The sequence below is a fragment of the Macrobrachium rosenbergii genome, chromosome 6, assembly GCF_040412425.1.
Source record: "Macrobrachium rosenbergii isolate ZJJX-2024 chromosome 6, ASM4041242v1, whole genome shotgun sequence".
NCBI lineage: Eukaryota > Metazoa > Arthropoda > Malacostraca > Decapoda > Palaemonidae > Macrobrachium > Macrobrachium rosenbergii.
In genome coordinates this window covers 5,859,169-5,874,769 of record NC_089746.1, presented here as the reverse complement: position 1 = coordinate 5,874,769, position 15,601 = coordinate 5,859,169, and the positions used below count along the sequence as shown (strand labels likewise).

Below are 15,601 nucleotides of genomic sequence, written 5' to 3'. Positions count from 1 at the left end.
GACTCGTAATGTCTCGGTAGATTTGATATTATATACGTCTTGTATTATAAAGGTAGCATTCATTATTAAAAGCAAATAACGTATAGTAACTTTGGTTAAATAATCTAATTCAATCTTGGTCTGTTGAACACAAGATCATATTTCATTCGTCTTCAAATGCAAATTCATTTTATTATTCGTTTTCCTATCTCCCTAATGTTGTTTCCTTTATAATGTAACTGTTCGTTTCCTTATCTCCTTAATATTTGTTTTTAATTTATAATACAACTTTAATTTAACAAATTTCGTAAAGAAAATTAATTAAATTAATGCTCTAACACGTGGAGTTCAAATCATGGCCGAAGGCAATTATTTGGGAGAGGTTAGGTAGTCACCAATTTACACATTATAGTAGCATATCAGTTGTGTACTACAGTCGACAATACGTGGTGTCACTTGACAATTGCTGTGTTTAGTGTTTTAGCGGAAGATTCTTGATATAACCGTCATGTTTTCGTTACAAATATGACGTCAAGAATAAACCAGGATTCAGCTGACATTTAAAAGCAAGTTTGCAACTTGAGTATATGTTAAGTTATGAAGAGCATAGGCTTAGGTTTTGAAACCACTTGTGTGTGAGTGTTTGCCTAAACTTTACGATCCAGTTTATTTTAAAGTAAGTCTTTCGTTCTAGAATAAAGCTAGACATCAAAGTGTTTACGATTAAAGAGCTTGTGAAAATAAAACACTACCTTTCAAAATCGACTGTGAATCGTCATCGAGGTGCCTAACCTAGACTACGATCCAGTTTTGTGAAGTGATTTTTTCGTTCCTAATTCCGTTTTGGGTAATCAGTTTTGTAAAGTTGTTCGTACTAAAGTAAAGCTGTAAATCGAATTATTTATGATTAAAGAGGCCTTATGCCAGACGAGTCCTAGCTCCAGAGCAGCACGTGAAAATTAAGCACCACACGTTTTGAGATCGTTTGGTTCTAAAATAAAGCCAAACATCGAATTGTTCATGATTAAAGAGACCGCATGCCAACGCGATTTCCAGCTCCTGGAGGTGCCGTGAAAATAAAGCATTACACGTTTTAAAACCGTCAGTGAAACATCCATGCGCCTAGCCTAGCCAGCTAGTGGGATGGTTAGCCCCAAATTTAGGGTATTATTTTATAAGTTGCCAATACACGCTTTGACATTGTAACCTACATTTTTGAAAAGAGCTCTTCATTCTCGTTATTTTGAACCCTATAAACACTATGCGCAAATAAATAAAAAATTAATAAAATTACGACTTATGAGGTAAGAATATCGCCCCCAACTCCATAGCTAATACGGCAAAATTGTAACCAGTAAACACCCCTAGGTTAAGTTATATTGGAATTTTAATTTTCTTTTAGAGCCCTATCATTTCCTAGTCATTTTTGCATGAAAACCCCAAAATGGTTTTTCGTGCAAAAAATCCTGGCTGGAGTCTTATTGGCAAGTTATAAAATTTTACCAAATTTTGGACCCGATCGTGCATTTTGGGGTAGAAGCATAAAACTTTGCACACGTTTACTTTGCTCCCTACTGAACATTTCTGGATAATATGGACCCCAGTCAGCCCTGTTTCCCGATGGCCAGTATAGGGCCTGCAATAATGTTATTTAGCCACATTAGACTAACTTTTGACTCCATTACTTTATCTCATATGTATAAAATATGTTTTGTCTGTCGTTCCCAAGTCTCTGCAGATTAATTTCAACATTTATTATTTACATAAGTTAAATAATGTCTGCCATTGTCAAAATAGCTGACATAAACGTTTACTCCTTTGGTAATACTTTTAGTAATCTTATATTCAATTATTGCAAATTTTCGAATCAAACCTCTTGACTATACTTCAGCATACCTACCTGCAAATGCACCAATAAATAGTGAGAGTATTAAAGTTGATAAATTTTTATATGAGAATGCATATTTGAATAAGTATATTTGTTCATTTTTCTGAAACATCTGACATATATATCTCTTAAATGCAACATAAGAGGTGATACTCGAACTCGCTTTGCTACTTCCAACATATTCCTTATATAACCAGTCAGAGATACTTATTACAAAGGAACAACTTGAAGGTGGACTATTTTTAGAGTTTATGGTTATGCATATATCCTACAACATCCATAATGAGCTTCCAGCTTACAAAAATTCAAACTGTATGAGCATAATCATTACAACTGCAATTGAGACAAAATGAGTCACTTCTGAAAGCATTGTCCTTCACAAATACAAGAGCTGTGCACTTCAAGCCATTTGTGTAGCATTTGCAGGAAGGTGAACATGCTTTTTTGCATTTACAATGTATAAGCTCATAGCAGGTTTCTTGAGCTTGAGGAAGGGATGTCCACTTTGCTACCCAGGATGATCCACCTTGCTTCTCCCATCCCCAATCTGCAGGATCTGGTAATTCAGGATCCTTTTGAAGCACCTGTCCCAGCACATGGCCTCCTTGATACGCAGCTTGCAATGTGTGTTGCTTGAGGGCTGCTTGTATTGGGGCGATATGCTCCAAAGCCCTGGACTTCCTTACGAACAGATGCCGTCTGACTTCATTGACTTTTGATAGCCCTCCCATTCTGTCGTACCAGAGTGCCACAAACTGTTCCAGGAGGCTCATTATGTTGTCTGGAATCTCTGATGGAACTTCTTCTAACATCAGAAATTCATCTGTTACCCCATCAAACATTCCATGTGTCACAGACGCTTGATTTGCTCATACCAGGAAAGAATGAGGTAACGTCACATCAGGTAAAGCCATGGAAGACTGCTAATGAGTTTGCTTTTGAGGGACCCAAAGCACCAGCTATTTCATGTGCTGCAGCGTACTATCTGTGATGCTTTCCGACTCCAAAGGACACCATGCTTCTGACACAGGGTAAGGTATTTTGTGCAAACTGAACACAGTGATGACAATATCATCAGTGTCAGCAGTTCTGACAGTTATTCTATGATGCCCTTTACTGGCTGCATCAGACACATGCAGCATTAGCCGTGAGTTTGCCTTCCTCATAGGACCTGGGTTCAATCAGGCTCTTATCAGTAGCTGTTGCAGTCAGCACTTTCTTGTCATGTGTGCTTTAGATCTCCGTATCTTCTACTACCTGTACTAGGGAAGTGACTTGTTCTGCGAGCAGTTGGAATAGCTCAGTTTTGTTCTCATCAGCTCTAAGGAAGCTTTGCCAATTGCATGGCACAGGAGAGCTAAGAGTGATCCTTCTACATACACCTTTGCCTCTAATTTCCCTGGTGGCAGCCTTCAAGCTGTCAGATGCATAGGTGTCCCACACTATATCCAATCTGTTCACATGTTCCAGATGGTTTAGTGGCACAAACACGCTGCAGTGTAGTCTTGGGAGGTTTTGGAGGGTTTTGGTGATAGAATCTGAACTATCACAGCTCTATCAATCACCAATGCCCTCACATCTTGGGCTTATGCTTGGGGTTCCACTTGTGCCTCAAGTACAGATAAAAGACTAGCCTTGTTCCCTAATCTCATTTCACCTTGTTTACACGATGAAGGGTGATAAGGCTGATTCTCATGCTTGAAAAATCTTCAAGCTTGCCTTCTCGGGACTGACAAGTTATATATACCCTCGAGAATTGGGGCGCAGTCATCTTTCAGTGTCGTTACCAGTGACTTTTGCTTTGGCATTTGTTTCTTTGTGCAGAAGAGTGGTAGCTTATTCTTATGATTTAGCTCAGGTATGGGTTTGAATGTCTCAATAAATCTAAAGATATCATATTGTTCTTGACCTTTCTGGTGAGCATTGTGATTGTCTCAACAACATCATGGTCCATTATATCCTTGGCAGGTGGTTGACATGGTATACTTGTCTCTGAGGACCTTTTGCCTGCCTTGGGCAGTCTGGCAGGCATTAATGTCTGACCCTGATATTTATGAGTGCAACCATCCTCAGATAAATTAATTTACCTACCGAAAGCAAAGCTGCAACAAAATATTTATAATTTGGCATCCAAGAACAAAGTTGCTACTAAATGTCTGGAAATTTTGGCAACGATTCTGAATTACAAAAGATGTCTGACTCACCACAGGCAAACTGTTTTAGGTTCAGAGTATTTCTCATAGCCAAAAACATATGTTTAGACACTAAGACCAAGGCTCTATCATTTTTAGAATGCCTCTAGATGAATTTGATCTTCCTGGCGGCCATTTTGAAAATGGCTGCCCTAAGATATTTTTACATTTTTTTAATGCTTGGACCTATTTCTGATCAGTTTAGGATACGAAAACCCATTACTTTAGAAGTCAGAATGTATTTAAGTGCTGAAAGGCAGTCCAAAAGTGCAGTTTGCATGAAAATAAGGGTAAACGAGTGATAAAAGATGACATCCTATATTAGCCATCAGGAGGCACTGCTATTTGGGGTCCATACCCAGAAATGTTCATTGGGGGTAAAGTAAACTTATGCAAAGTTTTACGTTTTCACCCCAAAGTGCACGATTTTTTGGTTGTCCGCCCCACTATACGAACTAGCTTTGTAAAGTAAGTTTTTCGTTCCTCGGTTTTTAAAGCAAGTTATCCGTTCTACAATGAAGCTAAACTACGAGTTGATTGTGGTTAAAGAGGCCCTATGCCAACACCTTTCTAGCCCCTGGAGTTGCCGTGAAAATAAAGCACTACGCTTTTAAAATTGTCTGTGAATCATTAATGTGCATAGCCTAGTCTGTGAACCATTAATGGGCATAGCCTAGGCGTAAGTTTTTCGTTCATAATTTTTTAAAGCAAGTTTTTCGTTCTAAAATAAAGCTAAACACCGAATTGTTTATATTTGAAGAGGCCTTATACCAGCACGAGTTCTAGCCACTGGAGCAGCACGTGAAAATAAAGCACTCTTACTTTTAAAATCGTCTTTGAATCACCACAACTTGTAGAACCATTTAAACGGAGCTGCAAAACTATAGCCTACTATGTCTTATTCAGTTTCGTTCAAATTTTTAAGAATACGTGAAAACTGTATTATGGAATACTTACTTGTAATCCTCCAGGTAGTCAAATTGATTCTTGCAATGAGGTCTAAGCGAAAAAATGTCACTAATCAATCACAAAAGCCGGTTACGCGTCCAGCCAAAAAAGGGCGTTAGGCTGTTGGTTTAAATACTTGCTAACTGCCCGTGTCTCTTATGTCGAGGTTGGTAAGAAAATTCTACTGTAATGTTTTGGGTTAATGTTATACTATTATAAGTTAAGTTGTTACTGTGTTATAAGACACTTTTGTTATTGTTGTTGTTGTTGTTGTTGTTATTTTTGATGAAAATTAGGAAAATTTATAGGCCTACAGTTTTGAGGTTCGTTCAGGTTTTGCTTGAAATTCAGTGTTCGCTTTTAGATAAACCTTACTTAGTATTAGCCTAGGTATTAATTTCGCATATTGAAAATTTTAGTGTATTGTATAGTTGTTAATTATTACTGATAAAATAAAATTAAAATTTAGATAGCACTGGTGCATTCTTGGTACGTGAAAGGGGAAAACCAACTTCAGTACAAGTCATTTTAAGGAGCATAGGCCTAGGATTTGCAAGAAGCCAGTAATTATCCTCCCTTGCTAAATTAGTATTTAAGAAAGATAAAACGCGGTATATTTACGCTGTAGGCTATCATTTATAATGTAAATGCAGTTGTGTTTGTACTATTTATGACTTATTACGACATTTGGGTCAACAGTAAACAGATTAGCTATCGCGTCTCAAAAACATATAACGATCTATTTAACAGCTGGTTTGCATATGTCTTCATTGCTAAGAATCGTTAGTACTTCATTTGTTTTGCGCAAAAAATACGTTGGTAAAATTTGTCTTTACAGTTTAATAAAATACTTGTTACTTAATAAATATTTCCGAAATGCTGTTAAAGATGCTTTCTTGATTGTTGTAATGGAGTTTGCTCATCAAATGGCAGTTAGTTCGTCTGTTGATGTTTATGAATGTCTGGAGTGGTGGGTCAGTTTCTGTGCTGTCTCCCCCCCCCTCCCCACCCCCTCTCCGTTAATTCACCAGACCACTTCTTAATGGTGGCACATAGGAAAAGGAGTTCTTACCTTGTGTGTTGAGTGGCTTTCTTTATTTCTCCTTTTTTTGTTCAGTTTAAGCTTTTGCTTGCTCACAGTGACTTTCAAAGACCGCACCTGCCCAATCGTGTCAGTTGTATTTAAATATGGTCTCCTACATTTGTTTGTGTGTTGAATGGCTCCTTTCATAATTGGAGTGGCCAGATGTTTAACGTTCGAATGCCCATCCAGACTCCATCACTGTTTATCCGGGCTTGGGACCTCGCTGAGCTGGGCTGGCAGCAGCCCCCCCATCCCCCCCCATCCTTCCCATCCCAAATGGTTAGGGTACTGCTCAAAACTCGTGGGTTTGATTTGATCACATTGTGGGTGAAGTAGTTCCTCATTGGACAGGTCGATATCGTAATCGGCTAGCACTCTGCTAGGCCCACGTTCGATTTTCCGGCCGGCCAATGAAGAATTAGAGGAATTTATTTCTGGTGATAGAAATTAATTTCTTGCTATAATATGGTTCGGATTCCACAACAAGCTGTAGGTCCCGTTGCTAGGTAACCAATTGGTTCTTAGCCACGTAAAATAAGTCTAATCCTTCGGGCCAGCTCTAGGAGAGCTGTTGTATAATCAGCTCTGTGGTCTGGTTAAACTAAGGTATACTTACTTAATTGTGGGTGAAGTCTTTTTTTTTTTTTTTTTAGCCTATGTTCTGTAGATCTGTATACTTTAGGTTGGAATAAGATATTTCTGTTATTATTTTTCAACCCCATTTAAATGTCGTAACTCATAATACATTTTACCATGATCATGGTTAAAATCTTTATTGAAATCTTTAAGAGCAGAAACGTACTAATGTTATACCTACTCTGGTATTAAAACAAAGCAATGGGCCCGCGTAAAAATCCCCCCACACTCACAAACAGCCTCATAATGACAACACTGCACAAGCTATCGGAGATTCAATTTGTCTGGTTCATCAAACTGTAATGAGATTTTATTTTATTCATATATTCATTTCATTTCTTCTCGTTTTGGGGGCGAGTTATGATGGGACGAGACTGTTTCATTTCATGACAAAATTAAATTTGATTTGATTTGATATCTCGTAGCCAGTCCCTCTCTTTCCAACTCCCCCTCCCTCCCCTACCCATAACTTCCCCTTCCCCTTCCCATCCCCCCATCCCCTCCCTTTTTCCGTCCCCTCATCCCCCTCCCCTGCCTTTCCCTTCACCCTCCCCTACACCTCCGCTCCCTCCCTTCTTAACCCTCACATTCCCTTCCCCCCCCCTCCGTTCCCCTTCCCCCTTCTCCCCTTTCCACTTTTCCCCTCCCTCTACCCTTCCACTTCTTTTCCCCTCCCTCTCCCCTTCCCTTCCATTTCCTTCCCCCCTCTACCCTTCCCTTCCCTTTCCTCTTCCCGTCCCCTCCCCTCCCTCATTTCCCTTCAGTTCCCTATCCCTCCTCTCACCTTCCCTTTCCTTCCCTCCCCTCACCCTCACTTCTCCCTCTCCCTTCTCTCTCCCCTCCCCTGCAACCACGTCGCTTATCCTTTACTCCCTCTCCGCCTCCCCTTCCCCCTCACCTCCCCTCTCTCCTTCACCATCCCCCTCCCCTTTCCTCCCTTCTCTCCACCCTCCCCTTCCTCTTCACCCTTCCCCTCCCTTTCCCTTCACTCTCTACTCCCCCTCCCTTCCCCACCCATCTTCCCCTCCCCTCCCTCCCCTCCATTCTCCTTTCCTCCTTTTCACTCTACTTTCCCCTCCCCCCCTTCCTCCCTCCCTCCACTTTCCTCCTCCCCTCCCCTCTTCCCTCCTCCCCTCCTTCCCTCCCCTCCCAGCCATCCCCTTCCCCTCCCATCCCCTTCCTCTCCCCTCCCTTTCCCTCCCTCCTCCCCTCCCTTCCCTCGTCCCTTCCCCTCCCCTCCCCTCAGTTTTCCCTCCCATCCCCCTCCTTTCCCCTTCCACTTCTTTCCTCCCCTCCCCTCCCCTGTCCATTTCCCCCCCTTCATTCCCTCTTTCCTTCCCTTCCTCCCCTCCCCTCCCTCCCACACCCTTCAGTTCCTCTTCCCCCTGCCCTCCCCCTTTCCTTCCCCCCTCCCTCTTTCTCCTCTCCCCTCCCTCCCCTCCCCTCCCACGTCGCTTATCCCCCCTTCCCCTCCTTCCCCTATCCTCCCCTCCTCTCCTTCCCACCTCCCCTTCCTCCTTCCCCACCCTCCCTCTCCCCCTTCCATCCCCATTAATAAATAAATGAAGCAAACAATGAATAAATAAAACCCCTCATATTAAACCTAAATAAATAAATAAATATTCCCCCCCTCTAGATAAATAAAAGACCCTCCTCCTCCCTCACACTGCGTCCCTCCTCCCAAAAGGTACTCCCTAAAACCTTAGCAAGATTACTCCTACCTCCCTCGTTATTCCCTAAGTGGTTTCCATTTTTTTACTCCCTTCCTCCCCTCCAGCTTTTATTTTCATGGTAACGTCAACTCCCTGGCACTCTCAGTTTTTTTTTTTATTTAATTCCTCTTGTGGGTAACAGAATAGAATTGGCGTAACTGAGGTATATGTTTTTCTGCGCGAAGGTTTTTAGGAATAATTCGATTGATTCTTTGTTTTCGAATGTTTTTTTTTATTTTATTTTTTTACATTATTTCTTTCACAAAAAATACTTGAAACTAAAAATTAAGGGAGTTTTCTTTACAAATGCTGTACATTGTATTTTTACCTTTTAGTCTGCCATCTTTTAACCAGATTCACCCCTTCGCTGGTCTTTCTGCATTTAGTTTATGTATTTTGTTATGTTCTTTGGTTGTACAGTAAATTCAAATAGAATGTAAATTCAAACGAAACCCCCCACGATTTTTTGTTCAACAGGCTTTCTCCTTTTAACGAGATTTATCTCGCCACTGCGCATTCTGCCTTTTCGCTCTGCATTTGTCTTTTCATTTTTACTTTTAAAATCATTCTAATTTAATAGCAGCAATTTCTGCATTGGCCACATATTTCCTGAGTTTGCAGCATCAGCACTCCCCTCTTCCCTCAATTCATCCCTTGGTTTAGCCTTACTTCAGTTTACGCGTCCAACTCCTTTCCCACCTTTCCTGCCCAGTTCTTCATTGGAGGGGTGGGTCCTCCTGTTGGCCCCGCGTCCGACCTCTCCGACCGGCCAATGAAGAATTAGAGAATCCCCTTCCCCTCCCTAGAAATTCATTTCTCCCTGTCATCCCCCTTTCGGATTCCACAATCCCCTGTCCCCTCCCCTTGTCTAGGTAACCAGTTGGTTTCTTAGCCACCCCTAATCCTTCCACTCCCCCCTCCCCTCCTTTAATCAGCTCAGTGGTCTGGTTAAACTCCTATACCCTTCCCTTCCATTTCCTTCCTGTCCAGAATCCCCTTTCAGATCTTTGCTGTCCCCTCCCCTCATTTCCCTTCAGCTGCAACCTCCTTTCATTCCTTTACTTCCCTCCCTCACCCCTCCGTTCCCTCTCCTTATCTTTCTTCCATCTTACTTTCCTCAGCCCTCTCCTAACAGCTGTTTCATGTGCACCTGCAAAAGGTTTTTCCCCTGTTACACCTGCAAAGCCCTTTTACTCTTAAGTTTCCGTTTCAACGCTGAATGACCTCATCATGGGTCCCAGCGTTTGACATTTGCCCTAAATTTCATATTCCATGCCACCCTCTCTTAAATATTTACGTATAAGGACCTAACCTCCATTGCTCAACATTCAAATGCCCTAGGTATCTTTAAAAGAAAGTATGGAAGTCATTAAATTTGCTCATTATATGTCTCTTTACCCTCTAGATCCCATCCCTTAATTTGATACCTTACACATAATAGCAGTTATATATATATATATCCTATATCCTCCCCTCCCCTCCTCCTCTATCCCCTCCTATATTTCCTTCCTCTCCCCTCCCTATATCCTTCCTCTCCCACCTTACTGTTCCTCCTGAAAAATAAGAAACCTCCCTCCTCCCCTCCCCTCCCTCCTCGACCCTTATCTCCCCTCATTTTTCCCAGCCATCCCCCTTATGAGACCATCCCCTATACTACTACAAGAACCCCGTACCCTGACTACACATACACCTCCCGTTAGAGACTCCCCTTCCCCTCCCCCTCCTGTCCACTCCCTCCTTCCCCTTTAAAACCCATTTCCCCCTCCTCCTCACATAGACTCTCCTCCATTGCTGATAAACAGACCATACCCCCCTCAGATTCCATCCCCTGATAAATAAATGAAGCAAGCAATGAATAAATAAAAACTAAACATATAACATTATAAATAAGTAAATAAATTTACAAATAAGTGATAAATAAAAGATTTTCAAAAAAACACTGCGTACGGAACCTTTAAACAATTTACAAATAAAACTTTTTGATATTAAAGGATCAAGTTTCGTTATCCCTTGACTGATTTCATTTTTTTTACTTTCTTTTTAAATCACAGCTAGATTTTCATGGTAACGTTCCTTTCAGTGCATTATTAGTTTTTTTTTTATTTAATTTGCCCTTCCCAGTTGGTAGCATGAATGTTTCACGTAACATGAGGTATATGTTTTTGTGCCGAAGGTTTTCTAGGAATAATTCTTGATTCTTTGTTTTCAATTTTTTTTTTTATTTTATTTTTTACATTTTTTCACAAAAATACTTGAAACTAAAAGACTTAACGGAGTTTTATATGTACATTGTATTTTTACCTTTTGTCTGCCATCTTTTAACCAGATTCATTTTCATTGGTGTATTGTTCTTAAATGTTTATTATTTTGTTATTCTTTGGAAGACAGTAAATTTTCAAATATTATTATAATTCAAACGAAAAGCAAATTTTTTTTTGTTCAACAGGCTTTCTGGTTTTAACGACATTTATCTTTTGCCACTGCGCAAATGCACTGTTCGCTACTGCATTTGTCTTTTTCATTTTCTTTTAAAATCATTCTTATCTAATTTAATCAGCAGCAATTTCAGCATTGGCCATATTTCCTGAGTTTGCAGGATCAAAACATTGATGAAAACAATGATCAGATTGGTTTAGCAGTTACTTCAGTTTACGCGTCAGCAACTGACACAGCCACCTTTCCTGCCCAGTTCTTCATTGGGGGGTGGATAGAGCTGTTGGCCCAGCGTCCGACTTCTCCGACCGGCCATCCAAGAATTAGAGGAATTTATTTCTGGTGATATTTAATTGACTGGTCATAATGTGATTTAATTCCAAAAAGCTGTTACATCTTGTTGCTAGGTAACCAGTTGGTTCTCAGCCACGCCTAAACCTTTACATTACGCCAGCCCCAGGAGAGCTGTTAATCAGCTCAGTGGTCTTTTAAAAAATTCCATATATACTTAACTTAACCTTCCTGTCCAAAATGCCATGTACAGATTTTTGTGGTAAAATTTAGGCCCGTAGCTGCAACCCTTTCATTCTTTTACTGCACCTCCTCAGTTCAATTATCTTTTAGAAATTCCATCTTACTTTCTCTCAGCTCAGATAAAAGCTGTTTCTGTGCACCTTTGTGAAAGGTTTATCCAAAACACCTGTAAAGCCTGGATTTATTAATCTCTACACTATTTAGTTTGACATTTGGCAGGTCATATTCCATGCCACCTTCTCTTAAATTTGACGTATAAGGTAACTTCTAAGTTGCTCAATATCTACTAGGTATCTTTAAAAGAAAGTATGATGCGGAACCAAATTTGTTGATTATATGTCTCTTTTTACAGGAAATAGATTTGAAGTTTTTTGATACCATATGCATAATAGCAGTTATATATATATCATATATACATATATATTATAATATATATATATATTATATATTTAATCATTTTCATATTATATTAAAGATCACTATTCACAGTTTTCTATTGAGTTCTTATTTAATTCTTTATATGGTTTGTTATCATCACCTAAAAGGTTTGTGGGAATTTTTCTATATATTCACTTTTATTTAAAATTATAGAGCCCCATCTTTTTTCATGTGGGAATTGCCTCTTTTTTTCAGTTCATTGATAGCAACCACTTTGGTTTTGGGGACGTTTGTTGGTGTCTGAATTTTCCCCACTTTGGTTTGTGGGAATCATGTTCCTCCCATTTGGTTAAATCACTATATTTTTCCACTTTGGTTTGTAGTTATTTCCACACTTTGGTTTGTGGGAATCGATAAAGCAAAGTTTGTGGGAATTGCCTCCCCTTTGGCACTGTGGGAATTGCCTCCACTTTTGTTTGATAAGTTGACGACACATTCACTTTGGTTTGTTGGAATTGACCAAGGCTTGGTTTTCAATCAACAGTTTCATTTTATTATCGTGCCTTTACTTTGGTTTGTGGGGATTGATTCCTCATCTTGGTCACATGACAATTTGGTTTGTGGGAATTGCCTCCCACTTTGGTTTGTGAGGAATTGCCTCCCACTTTGGTTTTCTCGGAATCTTCAAAATCCCACTTTGGTTTCCAAATCACCTCCATGACACCTTGGGTTTGTGGGAATCTGAGTGGGGTACTTTGGTTTGTTTATCAGCAATGTCTCCCACTTTGGTTTGTTGTGATTTTTACCCCCACTTTGGTTTGTGGGAACTGCCTACCTCACACCGGTTTGTGGGGATATGGAGTCTCACTAACGGTTTGTGTATGTTCCACTTTGTTCTTGTAGGGATACCTCCCACTTTGTGATGTCTCATATTGCCTCAGTCACTTTGTCAATGGCTTGGAAATAAGTCCCAACTTTGGTTTGTGGGGATTGCCCTGCACCCCGGTTTTATTTTTCACTTTGGTAATGTGGATTGCCTGAATCACTTTGGTTTGTGATATTAATCATATATATATATACTTTGGTTTGTGATTGCCTCCCCACTTTGGTTTATGGGGATTACCTCCCACTTTGGTTTGTATATATTGCATAAATCATGGTTTATTACAGATTACCTCCCCACTTTGGTTTGTGGGAATCGCCTCCCCACTTTTGTTTGTGGGGATTGCCTCCCCACTTTGGTTTGTGGGGAGAACGCGTCAAACATCTCTCATGATAAACCAATCACTTAATGACACAACGAGATTGGCAACATAGTAAAATAACCTTCCCTTTTTTTCAGTTATTTATCCTTACCTTCCATCGTTCCTGTCTTCGTCTTCCTAACTCCCTATCCTTCCATTGCAAGAGATACCAGGTTCGCCAATCTATTCTGAGAGACCTGTAACAAAACCTAACCCGGATCACCAGGTCTCTTCATTTCCATCTTGTATCGCCCGTGTCACAGAGGTGGACAAATGAATATCCGGGTTTGTAAGACCATTTCCTTTAGCTCTCTCTCTCTCTCTCTCTCTCTCTCTCTCTCTCTCTCTCTCTCTCTCTCTCTCTCTCTCAGTAACTACATCGTTCTTATAAGCTCTTTAAGGGTATCGTGTTATTATCAGCTGATAAGGATAGCCCAATCCACAAACTCTCTCTCTCTCTCTCTCTCTCTCTCTCTCTCTCTCTCTCTCTCTCTCTCTCTCTCTCTCTCAGTAACCACATCGTTCATATAAGCTCTTTAAGGGTATCGTGTTATTATCAGCTGATAAGGATAGTCCAATCCACAAACTCTCTCTCTCTCTCTCTCTCTCTCTCTCTCTCTCTCTCTCTCTCTCTCTCTCTCTCTCTCTCTCAATAACTACATCGTTCTTATAAGCTCTTTAATCGTATCGTGTTATTATCAGCTGATAAGGATAGCCCATTCCAAAAAACTCTCTCTCTCTAACTACATCGTTCTTATAAGCTCTTTAATCGTATCTCTCTGCTGATAAGGATAGCCCAATCCAAAAACTCTCTCTCTCTCTCTCTCTCTCTCTCTCTCTCTCTCTCTCTCTCTCTCTCTGATGCAAAACGAGGCGGCGGTAATAAAAAATTATGCTGATTAAGCCGCGAAGAGCAATTAAGATGAGAATTACGAGTCTCTTGAAAATAATGATAATGAGTGGTTATAATTATTGTTGAATAATTGCTTTTATTTCGGAACGTTTTTGTAATTATTATGGAATAATTACTGTTATTTGGGGATTTTGTTTACATTGTGGGGATCTCATTTAAAGAGAGAGAGAGAGAGAGAGAGAGAGAGAGAGAGAGAGAGAGAGAGAGAGAGAGAGAGAGAGAGAGAGGATAACTCGGTTACCCAAGATTAATCAAAAGAAATTTAGAGGAATGAATGGAAATATAAATAAAAGGTTGTGTGTGAGAGAGAGAGAGAAAGAGAGAGCGAGAAAGAAAGAGAGAGAGAGAGAACTCAGTTACCCAAGATTAATCAAATGGAATTTAGAGGAGTGAATGGAAATACAAATAAAAGGTTGTGTGTGTGTGAGAGGGAGCGAAAACTCAGTTACCCAAGATGAATCAAAAGAAATTTAGAAGAGTGAATGAAAATATAAATAAAAGGTTGTGTGTGTGTGTGTGTGTGTGTGTGTGTGTGTGTGTGTGTGTGTGAGAGAGAGAGAGAGAGAGAGAGAGAGAGAGAGAGAGAGAGAGAGAGAACTCAGTTACCCAAGATTAATCATAAGAAATTTGGAAGAGTGAATGTAAATATAAATAAAAGGTTGTGTGTGAGAGAGTGAGAGAGAGAGAGAGAGAGAGAGAGAGAGAGAGAGAGAGAGAGAGAGAACTCAGTTACCCAAGATTGATCAAAAGAAATTTAGAAGAGTGAATGGAAATATAAATAAAAGGTTGTGTGAGAGAGAGAGAGAGAGAGAGAGAGAGAGAGAGAGAGAGAGAGAACTCAGTTACCCAAGATTAATCAAAAGAAATTTGGAAGAGTGAATGTAATGGTTTCTTTCCCGTAAGTTACCCAAGATTGATCAAAAGAAATTTAGAAGAGTGAATGGAAATATAAAATAAAAGGTTGTTGAGAGAGAAGAGAGAGAGAGAGAGAGAGAGAGAGAGAGAGAACGCAGTTACCCAAGATTAATCAAAAGAAATTTAGAAGAGTGAATGTAAATATAAATAAAAGGTTGGTGTCATGTTTTAGAGAGAGAGAGAGAGAGAGAGAGAGAGAGAGAGAGAGAGAGAGAGAGAACTTTTACCCAAGATTGATCAAAAGAAATTTAGAAGAGTGAATGGAAATATAAATAAAAGGTTGTGTGTGTGAGAGAGAGAGAGAGAGAGAAAGAGAGAGAGAGACTTAATTCGGGCATTTAATGTTCTTTCTTTCCCGTAAAGAAATATCATTTTGGCTCAGTCTCCCGACCGCGTCAGTATTTGTTGCGTAAATATTTGCTGCTCTCACGACCTTTAAATTTGCGTAAGATGGGGAATCCCCCGTCTTGCTTTTATCAAAGTCATCATTTTTACGAATTTACACCAGGATTTGTTCAATATTTTGACTTTTATTGAAGTCATTGTTTTGTGTATTTAGTAATATATGTTCTTGCACCATTTGATTGCTTTAGCTTAATTGAGCTCTCTCTCTCTCTCTCTCTCTCTCAACCATTTATTTGTATATTCGTTCATATGTCTTTATTCCTTTTGATAATTTGGGTGACTGAGCCCCCTCTCTCTCTCTCTCTCTCTCTCTCTCTCTCTCTCTCTCTCTCTCTCTCTC

The 15,601-nt window shown here is 40.0% G+C and overlaps 1 long non-coding RNA gene across 1 annotated transcript in view; it reads left to right on the top strand.

Moving 5' to 3' along the window:
* Nucleotides 1–414: 414 nt before the first annotated feature.
* Nucleotides 415–15,601, top strand: part of LOC136839717 (uncharacterized) — an 83,600-nt gene continuing 68,413 nt past the window's right edge. The window contains exon 1 of the long non-coding RNA XR_010853435.1: nucleotides 415–655. This is a non-coding gene — a long non-coding RNA (uncharacterized lncRNA). The remainder of the gene's footprint in view (nucleotides 656–15,601) is intronic.